This window comes from Lontra canadensis, unplaced genomic scaffold (genome assembly GCF_010015895.1).
Source record: "Lontra canadensis isolate GAN:19392208 unplaced genomic scaffold, GSC_riverotter_1.0 scaffold52, whole genome shotgun sequence".
In the NCBI taxonomy this organism is placed as follows: domain Eukaryota; kingdom Metazoa; phylum Chordata; class Mammalia; order Carnivora; family Mustelidae; genus Lontra; species Lontra canadensis.
The window spans coordinates 8,114,755-8,129,127 of record NW_022631046.1 but is presented as its reverse complement, the minus strand read 5'-3'; the positions used below and the strand labels follow the sequence as shown (position 1 = coordinate 8,129,127).

The window sequence follows — 14,373 nt, the reverse complement described above, 5'->3', positions numbered from 1 at the left end:
TGATAACTTGAAATCTTAGCTCAGTTAAATGATGGATACTCATTGAATAGCTAGATTATTTCCAAGAAAGATAAAACATTGAAATGTTAATTGCCAAACATAAGTTTATCTACTTTTGGAATCTTGTTTTTTTACAGGATAGAGAAACTAAATATATTTGAGTCTGTTAATAAACATGAAAAATTAAAGTATGAGAAAGATACACCTCTAGAGAATTATGAAATGATGTGTTCATAAATTTGCTACAGAATGATAGTATGTGACAGTTCACAACTGCCTGATTCCTGGTTTTCACTGAAAACTAGGGTTACTAATGGTTAAAGATTCTAAATCTATGTTGTGTAAATGAATCTACTAGAAATAATAAAAGTAAATAAAAAAGCAAGTCTGTGCAAGGAAAGTAAGATGTGTTTTTGATAAGTGAAAGTATGAAGTATGTGTTTTGTTAAAGGAAAAAGAGAAATTTTGTTCTGAAATAGAATGACTAGTTGTTCCAGACTTAGAAATAAGACAGAGTAGGACAAAAGCTGAATGAATAAAAAAAGTTTTTAGAAGGTTTATGGAAAAGGAATCTTGGAAAAGAAATTTTTTTGTGGGTGATCAAAGCTTGCCAAGGTTGGATGGATTTATTTATATGGGCTTTTAAAAAAATTAGCCTTTTAATTACTAACTAGTATACTGACACAAAATTAGAACTTGGTTTTCTCTCTCTGTTAAAACAAAGTTTTCTTAGATTATTGGTCTGCTCTTAATAAAACAGTGTAAAAAAATTTTCCTTACATTTTAAATAATCTGCCTAGGCAATCAGGATTTTGTGTCCTAAAATAATTTCCTGTGCTTCATGTTGTCTTTATCAGTCATTGATTACTTAAGAAAACCCAAGTATTCTTATTATTAAAAGGTATATATACCTTTTAATAATGATTATATATAATACATATTGTATATACATATAATATGTATATTCTCATATATATGAATGTATATATATACAAGTATATATGTATACTCTCATATATATGTGAATGTATATATATACCTTTTAATAATGAGACTACTTGTATATGTATATATATACCTTTTAATAATGAGAGTACTTGTGTGTGTATATATATATACACACACACATATATATATACACACACACACACACAACTATGTAATTTTCTGTATTTGCCTGTGAAGTCTTTTAATTATCACTTTGGTTAAATGGATAACTAACTATTGTTTCACAGTGACTTGTGAGCCTGTGTAGTCAAGTTTCAAAGTTTTCGACATTTTTGACAATTTTCCAAAATCAAATTCTGGGTGGAGTCTTTTTTACTCCAAACTAACTTTGAGATTTCCCAGAGCACTCCTGGATTCTGTCTCACTTTGTAAAAGAGAGATCTAAGCTAATTAGAATTATTTGGTTTGTTAAATTATATGGGAAGCATTGTTAAATAAGAAATGATGATAAATCTTAGGTATATGTGTATGGATATATATGACTTATACAGATATTCCAGATTGTGTGAAATTCTTAGAAATTTGCAATATTACACTTTTGTAAACAGCATTGAAGCACTTATCGTTGTTCTCTGCTTGATCCCTCCAGAATGTGGAAACTCTTAGCATTCTTATTTTCATGACAATGTAGTTATTTGCATAAGTTCAATAAGAATCTGTTCTTATAGTAAGACACATTTAGAAACATGGTTATATTAACAAGGCTTTGACTTAGAATGTCATATTTGAGAATGATGTGCATAAAATCAGATAAGATCCGACAGCTTTAAGGAACTAAGGTTGATTTTTTAAGGAGCCAGTGCTTATAAGCTCCTCCTCCCCTTAGAAAAGCTGACCTGTATCTGGCTTACAGCATTCCCCACCTTACAGGTGAGTAAGGAAGGTCACTTCTTGGCAGACCCAGGATTCCTAGAATATTTGGGGGATACTGAATAGAGAGGAATCCACCCAAATCAGTAGGTATTGTAGGCAAAATATGATAGTGAGTTCTTGGCTTGGCTTCCTAGCCTTAAGAGGCTTTTATTTTTTATTTTTTAAAAGATTTTATTTATTTATTTGAGAGAGAATGAGAGAGGAGCACGATGGGGGGAATGGTCAGAGGGAAAAACAGACTCCCCACTGAGTGGGAGCCTAACGTGGGACTCAATTTCCAGGATCATGGCTTGAGCTGAAGGCAGTCGCTTAACCAACTGAGCCACCCAGGTGCCCCTCGAGAGGTTTTTAAAAGTCCCATCTGGAATTTCTAATGAAAAGTTCCAGCACAGCAAACTCAAATCTGGGCCTATGCAAGCTCTTATTGCACTTATAATCAGGCCAAGAGTAATGAGACCACACTTACTTCACAAACAAATTAGTCTTTGATTATCTTTGAAACAGAGAAATGGGAGTGACTATAGAAAGAATTTGGTTTTTTGTTTCGTTGGAAAACTATAGTGCACCCTTGTGGGCTCTGTCTTGAGTATTTTCCCAATCCTTACTAATTCCTGAATTCTTTTAGTTTGCTCTACTCTTTGGTTACAACTCTCCCAATTAAAGTTTCTAGTTTTTTTCCTCTCTTCTGATTTGGGATTAAGACTGTCCTTTCCTGGAATTAAAATAAAAACTAAAATAAAGGGGCGCCTGGGTGACTCAGTGGGTTAAGCCTCTGTCTTTGGCTCAGGTCATGGTCATGGGGTCCTGGGATCAAGCCCGCATTGGGCTCTCTGCTCAGCGGGGAGCCTGCTTACCCCACCCCCGCCCTGCCCCTGCCTGCCTCTCTGCCTTCTTATGATCTCTCTCTGTATGTCAAATAAATAAGTAAAATCTAAAAAAAAAACAAAAAACACAAAAAACTAACTAAAATAAAGAAAAAAAAAGATTGCCCTTTTCCTGAAGTCCTGTAAGATGAAGCTGGATGACTTGATAGAAACTTAAAAAAGAAATGACACAGATTATGTCTGGGCAACTTTCATGCTATCTGCTGTGTGCACTGTTCAGAAAGTTCCCTGGAGCACCTGATACCATCAGCAGAGGCATTCAGACTCCAAACCAGGAGAATTAATCAGTTGGGCACTGCCATCCTCAGTCCACCTTCTAAAGATGCTTCAGGTTCAAGGCTAAAAATCTTGACTGGCTGCCCCTCTGGACTAGAAACTGGGTTTCTAACAATCTTTGTTTTTCCTTTCGTTTTATAGAAACTCCCCTCACTAAATGCCTGATTGCTAGCACCATCCAGCAGAGTATCATAAAATATGTGAGTGTGTGTGTGTGTGTGTGTATTTTAACACCAGCAATCCAAACCCCTGAACAAATCTCAAGGACTTGTGGCCCTGACCTGTACTGTTAGGAAGAAAACTAATCAGATAAAATCATTCACTTGCCTTAATAGTTTATTCTTCTGAGCATGAAAGAGCCCTTGAAGAGGAAAACAATCTTAACCTGAAGCATGCCTTAATAATGGTAGAATTTAGACATCAGAGGGCGGAGGTGTTTAGGGACGTGTGGGCTTTTCTGGTGACACTTAGGTCAAATCTCTTCTGTCTTCCCCCCAAGATGGCTCCCTCTCAACACAAAGTCTTTGCAGCTGCTATTCCCTTGGCCAAGACTTTGCCTCTCACCCTCTTGTTTTGTCTAGGTAATGCCTACTCATCCTTTAGATCTCAGTGGGAGCATTGCTTTCTCAGGGAAGCCCTCACTGATCTAAGTCAGGTTTTCTTAACTTCTCAAAAGACCATGACCACTCCTTCTTAGCATTTGTCACAGCTTGTTTTTCATAGATGTATGCAGTTACTTGATTGTTGACTGACTCCCCACTAGATACCAAGTTTCAAGAGGGTATGAGTGATGCCTCCTTCCTGGGGAATTGTATCCATAGCACATGGCACCTTACCTGATATGTGGTGGGCCCATCCTAAATAGCTGCTGAATGAATGGACTAGGGACTCGCAATGACTTTAGGCATTTCCCTTTCCACTGCCTCGACCCCCATGCCATACTAGAGGCCAACGATATCCTTCTGCAAAAGCCTGTAGATGTAAAATCTAGTAAAGCAAAAGACATTAAAAAGCCTCTCCTTTCATATTGTTTCAACATTCCTTTTTCAATGTATTAGATCAACACTGTGTCACATGGCACGCCCATGCATGGGCCTCCGTGGCATGGGGTTTTATCAAGCTGATCATAACATTCCTTGGGATTCACTTGGGAATAATGCAAGATAAACATACCATGACCAATCTTGTAGGACGGAGCCTGCTGTATAAGGCTCACAGCTGTAAGGACAGGATCCTCCTCAGAAACTGATTACCATGACCGGGACCATTGAACTTGGAATCCCTGCCTCCTCAAGTAAAGATTAGTTTGGACTGGTTCTGTTTTTGCATTGGAAAAAGAGTTTTCCAGCTTTTTCAGATAAGATCTTGGCCATTTAAAAGGCTTTTACCTTTTCTCTCCACTCTGCGGGCCATGATGGTCACATATGGTCATTGCTGGGTCCACCTCACCCTGGGAGGTGTTTCTAAAAGCTGAAAGACAGCACTCTGGCCTCATACCAAATGTGGAGTGGAAATGGCCTGGCTTCTTGGCAGCTTCTCTGTCCCACCGACAGCCGCCCAACTTGTAGAGGCATCTGGTATCAGGAATATCCTGAGCTCGGGTCCTGGGAAAATTTTTCTCTGTGGCTTTTGTGGGGGAAAAAAAAAAAAAAAAGCTTTAAGGACTCTGTGTGTCTGTGTGTTGCATATTATACGTCAAATATTTTCAAAAACCTTAGAACTAACCAAAATAGTTTCATTCTAGAAACATTATCTGTCATTTATGATGGAGACTTTTTATAACTTTTAAGGTTGAGATTACGTTACATCAGGTTTTTTATAATGGCAGTTATTTTGGAGGCCGGAGGGTGGGAAAGCATATTATAAATTAAATGGTGTGGTAGAAATTTTCCAAGTGGTTTAATATGAAGATTTAGGAGTCAGGATTTGAGATCTTCAGTCCGGGTAGATTGCATTCTTCATTCAAAGAGTATGCAAAAGAAGAGAGCAGTGATAATAGCAGTAATTAAGTGTGTGGACTCAACTGTGGGTCAAAATCTCAGGTTATTAGCTCTGTGACTTCCACAGAATGACCTCTGTGGGCCTGCCTCCAAACTGAGAAGGGTAATTTCTATTTCTCAGGGTTGGGAGGACTATTTGCTATAATATGCATGAAGTCTTTAGCATGCATTAAGTGTCCAGTAGGTGATGAATTTCATTATAATTCCTATTTTTATAATATGCCCATACCAAACTGGATACTTGTGGGCAGAAATCTTAGGGTGGTAAGAGGAAACCAGATTGTGGTTTCTAGGTGATAAGGGTACAGCCATTCCAGATGGAGAGGGAGAAGCCATTCTGCCTGTCCTCAACAACATGTGCGGTAGATAACGTTAGCCTAGTTCTTGGATAAGGAAACTGAGGCTCAGGGAAGTTAAGTGACTAGCTCAAAGTTGCACAGCTAATAAGGGATAGAATTGCAGAACCAGGACCTAAATTTGGGCCCAATTCCTGATTTAGAGGTTCCTTCTATTATACCATAGCAGAAAAATTCAACCAGTATTAATATCAGAAGTTAAAAAGTAGGTATTCTACTCATATAATACATTTTGGTGCTATCTTTTGTTAGCCTGGCACAATAGTTTGAAACTTTCAGGGGATCTCCTTCATTTGTTCCCCACGACCTCCCGGAAAACATGTATTTCTTTAGATGAGGAAATATGGAAGTTTAGGGACTTATAGAGTTTATCCAGATGCACTGGGCCAGGTTGGGAGGCAGGGCTGGTGATGGTGGAAACCAGGCCTGCCCCCACAGAGAGCCTCTCTGGACCTCGTGGGGCCTGCCAGCACAGGGCCAGGTCCCCACTGAACTCCCATGGAGTGTGAATTGAACAATCCTAGCTGACAGTCAGCCACAGTTACATGCATATTCTCATTTAACCCTCAAGACAATCCACCGGGATTGGAGACTCACAGCTGGGGAATGTTCTCCCTGAGTCCAATGTCTATACTTAACACTGCACTTCTTCTTCTTCTTTTTTTTTTTTTTTTTAAATGAATCAGTTCAGGCTTGCTGATTCTTACTGTGGTGCCCTTTCTGGTACTAACTGGTTTCAGCGTGAGCCAATAAAAACCAAGATTCCAGATGAAGCACAAAACAAACCAACAGACTGGTAGATCCCCGGAAACCATCAAGAGGCAAGAACAGAGATGGTTCGCTCTTGCACACTCTCCTCCTTGCAGCTGTAGTCAGTATACATGTTGTCCCACAGAAGACCCCCCACCCTCAGCCTGGAAACCAAAACAGAGCATTCCATGTCGACCTTGCCCTGGGATGTGTGTCCTAAAGAAACTCAGTGAGCTCACATTAACTTGTGTTAAGGACGGACAATGCTTTTTAAAAGTAGTATGCATTTGATCCCTGACGGCAAATCAGGACCTCTGACCCAGCTTAGCTTCTCCTCTCATATCTGTGGCTCTCTCCCTTTCCCCTGTGGTACAGCTATTGGCCACAGATTCCTTGTCTTATGTCAAAGGCCTTTCAGGCTCCCACCCTGAGCCATCAAAGATTCCTTAACTTCCTTTTGTTCTCTGTAAACATCAATTTATTGCTCTGTCTCCTGTACATACACTGAACCTCTTGACAACAGCTTGATTCAGAGGAAAGCTGGGATCCTAAATATTTCAGAGACGCAGTGGGTGAGGAAAGCATGAATGTGTAGCTACTGAATTGACCCTTGGAGCAAAAAAGTAAAAAAAAAAGTTTGATTTCAGAATTGTAAGAATTTTTCTTTACTTCTTTTTCTTTCTTTCTTTTTTTTTTTTTTTTTCCTCATATTTCCCTCCTCTAGCGCCCACCCTGGGCCCAGCTGGGCAGTGGGGGGCTCCCATCCTTCCCTTTCATCATTAGAAGGGAGGGTCTCAAGAATTACAAGAATTTTTTCATTGCTCTGGTGCCAACGAGGAGGGCAGCACATCAGCTGACCGTGTTGCCACAGAAGTATTTCCTCCCAAAGGCGAAGGAGCTTAAGGACAAGAAGGGTTACAAGTAGGAACAGACAGAGCAGGCAGGCAAAAGTGGCAAAACATTGAACTGAAATGCATTGAGAGTCTCTGTATCTGAGAAGTCAATGGCAGGCTCAAGGATGGCCAAGGAGAGGACCTGTCTTGCTCTTGACCACAGACTGGACCACAGACTATTCTTTTTCTGCCCCATGAATAGTTAAGGGGAAAAAGAGTAACCAGTGGCCTGGCTATTGACAAGCCAATGAAATATGCTGGCTCCAATCCAAGTTCTCTCCTAGCAAGGCAGTTAATGGAACCTGCTGGTTCTCTTGAGCCTCTAACCCCTGGACAGCATGGTCCTTCCAGTCCTTGAAGGTGATCTCAAGCTTCAGTGCTCTATAGAAGGTAGCACGGTGCAAAGCAGGGCTTCCCAAACCTCAATCTGCATTGCCATCAGCTGGAGGTCTTCCTACAACAGAGATTGTTGGGCCCCACAGCAGAGTTTCAGATTCGGTGGGTCTAGGGTGGGGCCCAAGAACGTGTATTTCTGCAGATTCTCAACTGACACTGATGTGCTGGTCTGGGCACCGTGCTTTAAGAACTGTTGGTTTAGAGAGAAAACAAGGACTTATAGGCAGACAGGGATTCTAGTCTCAGGTCTGCCCCTTCCTGTGTGCTTTTGAGTGAGACACTTAACTTCTTTGAGCTTTGGTTTTCTCACTAGTAGGGCAGGTATGGAAGATTTAGGATAACGGTAGTGCGGTCAGATAAGTCACACACCCCGTGTGTGATCTTAGACAAACTGCTTCACCTTTTTTTTTCTTTTTTAAAGATTTTATTTATTTATTTGACACAGAGAGATCACAAATGGCAGAGAGGCAGGCAGAGAGAGAGGAGGAAGCAGGCTCCCCACTGAGCAGAGAGCCCAATGCGGGGCTCGATCCCAGGACCCTCAGATCATGACCTGAGCCAAAGGCAGAGGCTTAACCCACTGAGCCACCCAGGTGCCCCAAACTGCTTCACATTTAACCCCTCAGTTTCCTCACCTAGAAAGTGGGAGTAATAACTGTCTACCACCCAGGGTTGCTGTGAGCACTGTGACTGAAAATAAGCAAAACAGTTATGACAGTTTTGTGATATAAATAGGCACTCATCATTTTTTGTGGTTGTGTCACTTACATGAGATGAAGATTGTAAAGGGCCATATGTCATGACAGGCACATAGAACATGCACAGTAAGGGTCCATCAGTTTCCTCTCCTCAACCCAAACTAAGGAAGTCAGAGCCGAAAGTGCTGACTTAAAGAATGTCCTTTCAGTGGAGATCTCAGTAAAAGGCACAGTAAAATAAAGATACCAGTCCAAGGATTTTAGCTGTTAGTGAGGCAGAATATGCCAGGTGCCTCCTCCCTTTAAGGAGTCTGTGCCAGGGGAGACTTCCTTTAAGCAAAGATCGCCAACTTGGAAGATTTAGCCAGTTGATGTCTGGCACTCGTAAGTATGGGCAAGCCTTGAGGAGCTCCCAGCAGGATCTTGGACAGCTAGCATTCCGTTTCACGGGGAGGGCTGGAATCACCAAAGCGTGGCTCAGGACATAGAGACCTCAGGCTGGTGGGACTCAGGATGATCCATTTCCTTCATCATCTTCATTATACAACTCAAGACAGCCCTGAAATCATCCTGAAGCTGATGCTGAGCCCTAAGACAGCTGTAGTCATTTATTTTACTTTCTGGCCATATTGTCTTATAATGGTCTGTGGATAAAGGCAGGGTGAAAGGTTAGATAAAATTATCCATCACCCCTATGGTATCCAGTGAGAATTTAGTGAGCTGCTTTAGGAGAAATCATTTAAATATGTTTTGGCTGTATATTAATAACTCCCTCTTGGATGTTTTTGATACTGAGTGGTACACTAAAGGCCCTGAGAAGTCCTGCAGTAAAGAAATAATGGATTTTATCCTTAACTCGGCAGTTCTCAAATTGTTTGGCCACAGAAACGTTTTTCTTTTAAACAAAAGTAGTATCTCTTAACATCTCTCAGAATATACTGTGGCAAATGCTGGGATTGGCAGAAAGGCCATATATTAGTCTCCAACTCTTTTAGTTTATTGCTACCCATACTAAGCTCTTGTCAAGTGCTGGCTGTCCAAATAGCACCGACACTATCTGTTGACATGACAAAGCTGTTTACTGTGGTAAGACAGATGACCACCCAGACAGAGTTTGGGTAATGTCTCCTAGGGGAAAAGGCAAGGTTAGATTTTATTGCAAATTGAAAGTTTGATTTAACGTTGTCTTCCAGTGAGGGGGCTTGGTTGGGTAAGGATAATAATGCGACAGTTTAGGATTATAAAACAGCATGACAAAGATTTTGAGTTGAGGGATTTGAAGATCTTTAGGGTGTTAACTATCTGTTGGTGCTTCTTACTGAAGAAGTGAAGGGTCTTTTGGGGAAGTTCCTATAATGAATAGTCAAGTTATCTTCCTGGACAAGAATCTCCTGGATTAGTAAAGGCATGATAATGAAGATGATGGAGTAACAGAATTAAAAGTCTGTTAATGTATTGTGGAAAGTAAGGGGTGTGTGGGGAGCCTGGGTGGCTCAGTTGGTGAAGCAGCCAACTCTTGATTTCAGCTCAGTTCATGATCTGTGTTGTGAGATCAAGCCCTGTGTCAGGCTTTAACACGGGGTGAGGAGGTGGAGCCTCCTTAAGATTTTCTCTCTCCCTCTGCCCCACCTCTCAAAAAAAATCTAAGTAAGAGGTGTGTGTGTGTGTGTTCGGGGGAGGAGGAAGGTTAGATAGTTCCAGTCCTCAGTCCTCAGTTTCCAAGCTGTGAACACGAGATAGATAGTTTCTATTCTCACTCTTCCTTCTTGAACTTACTGCATTGATGCTGAATATTCATCTGTTTTATTTTAAATATTTCCTCCTAGCCAGACTGCAAGAGGATATAAACCTGAGGATGTTATTTGTGTGGGATTCTACAACTTCATCATTGGTGAGTTACTGTTCTGTGCCAAGATCCCCACCTTCTGCCCCCTTACTCCCAAACATACTTTTGAATGTGTATTGTGTCAATGCACAGAGACGAACCTCAGATCACTCAGAGCTAAGAAACTTCTCTTCATCTGGAGACATGTTGACAGGGATGGCAACCATTCCTTTGTTGGATTTTAGCATATTTTGCAGCAAGGATAGAGGACAACTTTGAAATGATGAGGTTGGCCTTTGTTAGTTCCCTGACTATAGGACCTCCTAGAAGTGGTGAATTTTTGGTAATGACCATGATGGAGGATGCATTGACGTGGACTGCTTTCCATTTACTTAAGAAGTTCATATGTCTTTAAGGCATTTCTTATTTTACAAGTACAAAATAAATGTTATGATCACTCAAGTTTTATATGACATTTTAGGAAAAAATGATGAATTTGCTTTCCACAGGGTCAGAGTACAGAATAAACCATAAATGAACTGATATCTTTAATAACAATAAAGTTTTAGTCTGTGAATTTAATATGAATTAAGAAGTTCAACCTCGGGGTACCTGGGTGGCTCAGTGGGTTAAGTCTCTGCCTTCGGCTCAGGTCATGATCTCAGGGTCCTGGGATCGAGCCCCGCATTGGGCACTCTGCTCAGCAGGGAGCCTGCTTCTCCCCCACCCTTTGCCTGCCTCTCTGCCTACTTGTGTTCTCTCTCTCTGTAAAAAAAGAAAGAAAGAAAGAAAGAAAGAAAGAAAAAAATTCAACCTCCAGTTTAGTCCTAACTCTCAATTTAATCTCCAACTCAGACAATATTTTCTAGGAAATTATTTTACTTTTTCCATTGGTGAGCTGTTTTTATTTCCAGGTACTTGATATCACTTAGAAAAAAAGTAATATTCTGGGCTAATGGCATGATGGTGTTGAAAGCACAGGAATGTTGCTACTTTAAACACTACTTAACCTCTTCTGTTAAAAGTTAGTACAATTCTGCTGCATAAATAAAAAAGACATGTCCACAATCCTGGATAGTACAAATTTAGTATTAACTTCAATAACCAAATACTAGCTGAATAAAAGCAGGCCTAATTGTTTAGATGGCAAGAAGTACCTAAATTCATGAAAAATCTGAACTATAGATCATTTTTTTTAAAAGACGTATAGTAAGTGGAGATAGTTCAGTCCAATAATATATACTTATTGAAGTCCGTAGCAATTACAGCATTACGCTAGATCCTGGGAATTCAAAGACCAAGAATAGTATTAGTTCCTGTCCTTGAGCGCATTGTCCAGAAGGGAAGACTAAGATGAAATGTGAGTCAGAATAGGTAGAGAGTGTATAAAACACCAGGCAGTATGAGGGGTGGTCAGTGAAAGGTTTCTAGAGGAGATAATGTATTAGTTAATGTATTGCTGTATAACAATTACCCCAAATGTAGTACTTTTGAACAATAATTATCTCACATAACTATTATCTCACATGGTTTCTGACAGCCAAAAAACCTGGAGAGGCTTAGCTTGTGGTTCTGGCTCAGGTTCTCACGTGGAGTTGCCGTCATGATGTTGGCCAGGGTTGCTATCATCTGAAAGCTTGACTGGGGAGGATCCACTTTCAAAATGGCTACAAGCAGAAGGCCTCAGTTCTCTGCCATGGGGTGTCTTCGTAGAGCTACTCATGACATGTTCTGTAACCTTTCCCAGATTGAGGGATCTGAGAGAGAAACTCAAAAGCTACAATGTCCTTTATAACCTAGCCTCAGGAGTGACATTCTTCACTTCCACATTATTATTATTGATCATGTAGGTCAACCCTGATACAGTGTGGAAGAAGACTTAGGGCAAGGATGTAAATATTAGAAGGCAGGGACCATTGGGGGCCTTCTCAGTGACTGGCTACCATAGATATTACCTAACCCTAGTAGAAGTTCCCAGGGAATAAACTGTTACTTTTTTTAAAAAAATATTTTATTTGTTTATTTGACAGAGAGAGATCACAAGTAGGCAGAGAGGCAGGCAGAGAGAGAGGGGGAAACGGGCCCCCTGCTGAGCAGAGAGCCCAATGCGGAACTCGATCCCAGGACCCTGAGATCATGACCTGAGCTGAAGGCAGTGGCTTAACCCACTGAGCCACCCAGGCGCCCCCTGTTACTTTTTTTTAAAGATTTATTTACTTAATTGAGAGAGAGAGAGAGCAAGCATGCGCAGGGGAGGGACAGAAAGAGAGGGAGTGAGAGAATCTCAAGCAGACTCCCCATTGAGTAGGAAGCCCAGTGTGGGACTCAACCCCACAACCCTGAGAGCATGACCTGAGAGAAAACCACGATTCGGACACTTAATCGACTGAGCCACACAGGCTCCCCTAATAAACTGTTATTTAAAATAATTTTTAATCACCTAATAATCTCAGCTGATACTTTTTAGCTAGAATATAAATGTCTGTATATAAAAGGAGAATAATAGTAGCCAATATTTATTGAATTTCTATATGACAGGAACTGTCAAAACACTTTCCATGTATCGTCTCATTGAGAGAGTGCAGCTTAGTGTTTAATCATCTGGATTCTAGAGCTATATAGGATTTAAAAAAAATATTGATATATTGGGGTAGATTACTTTATCCCTTTATGCCTTGGTTTTCTTATCTATAGGCAAAAGGAATGATATGTCCCTGACAGGATTATCTTGAGCATAAAGTGAGCCAAAATAACAGATTGTCTCCTAATTGCTGGCACACTTATGCTCAGAAACAGATTTTTCAAAATATTCTTTATTTTTTACCCGTGGGAGATGTAAGCCACGGGCATCACGTTGGACTGACCAGTGGGAAGCAAGGAAATCTCAGTTCAGAGTTGGATGTCCTCCACAAAACAGGCTGCTTGACTCCCATGATGCCAGTCAGCTAGGCTGGGTTTCAAGTTGTTAGTGCACTGCTATGTTCACTCCTTCTGGAAAAATGAAAAAAAAAAAAAAAGTGGGTCACTGTATGGACTACTGGGCAAGTACTCCCTAGGGGAGGCAGATCTGCTCAGTGGCTTGGAGCAACCCGTGCTTTTTCCGTGGGACACTGAAGGCTGGCCAACAGGCTACCCCAGGGTGTCCCTCTGACCTCATGCCCTATGACTGAGGACATTTCTTTCTTCTTGGCCCTGGCACCCCTTGAAGCCCCACCTGCTATTTTCACCTGGTTTAACCTGGTTTACTACGGCTCTTGTCATTTTTATCTCCTTAGCATTGCTCAAAATGTTCCTGCAGGACCCTCCCTCTTCAAACTATTTCTGTCTTTAGCAAATAGAAACTTGGATACAAGTGTTGGCTTCTCCTCAGCTAGGTCATCTGCCCAAAGCCTTCCCAGGTTACTGTGGGTATGCCATCACATTTATATATCACTGCTCTGGATTGTGAAAACAGCTCTTCACACACTAAATTTATCTGAATTTGTAAAGGTCTCTGGGAGTGTTTTATTTCCTTTTCTTGTATACAGTTATTTAGAAATAAATGGTAAGGACTCATAATGGCAATGAGATGAAAACTATGTGTAGAATGGTGCTCCCCGCTCTCCTTTGGGAATAATGCCCTTTAAAATGTTCAGGAGAGGGGCTCCTGGGTGGCTCAGTTGGTTAAGTGTCCAATTCTTGGTTTTGGGTCAGGTCATGATCTTGGGTCCTGGGATGGAGCCCCCAACCCCTACCCTTGTGCTCAGTTGGGAGTTTGCTTCTCTCACTTTGCCCCTCCCCCTGCTCACACACACTCTCTGTATCTCTAAAATAAATAAATAAATCTTTTTAAAAATATGCAAGAGAACACCAACTACTAATCAGGTATTAATCTTTAAATAAGAACAGAGTAAGAACTGTGCTAGTTAAAGTAAAGCCTCATTAGCTGATGACTGCCTATTAGGTTCCTACATTGACCTTTCCACATTGAATGGAAAGACTTACCATCACCAAGATAAAGGACTTGCCAGAAGTTTGAGCAGTCTCCACCTTTCCCAGGACAGTTGTCACCTTGGCCCCAGTTCCTGCCTGGCTGGTGACACAGCATTTGTGGTCATGCTGTCCGCAGCTGGGGTAGGTGGAGATGGGGGCCCAGGAGGCACGAGCGAGCTCCTGTTCCACATCTGCTCAGCTCTTTCCTTCCCTTTGGTGAAAACATTTTTCAAACTCTGTCGCCTTGAGAAATCTGCTTAAAATCAATTTCTAGCCAGCCCCTTTCCCTGTCCTCCCCATCAACCATCCATCCAGCCCAGCCACTACCTATGGATTTTTTTCTCCTAAACAAATGCAAACATCCATCTCTACAAAAAGAATATAAAGGACATGAGAATGTAAGTCCATTGTATTGCCTTAGGAACCAAAGAGATTAAAGGAA

At 41.0% G+C, this 14,373-nt stretch overlaps 1 long non-coding RNA gene across 1 annotated transcript in view; it reads left to right on the top strand.

The window, feature by feature from the left end:
- The window catches only part of LOC116877477, a 106,360-nt gene that overhangs the window by 15,978 nt on the left and 76,009 nt on the right, over positions 1 to 14,373 (top strand). The window contains exon 4 of the long non-coding RNA XR_004384656.1: positions 9,961 to 10,025. This is a non-coding gene — a long non-coding RNA (uncharacterized LOC116877477). The remainder of the gene's footprint in view (positions 1 to 9,960; positions 10,026 to 14,373) is intronic.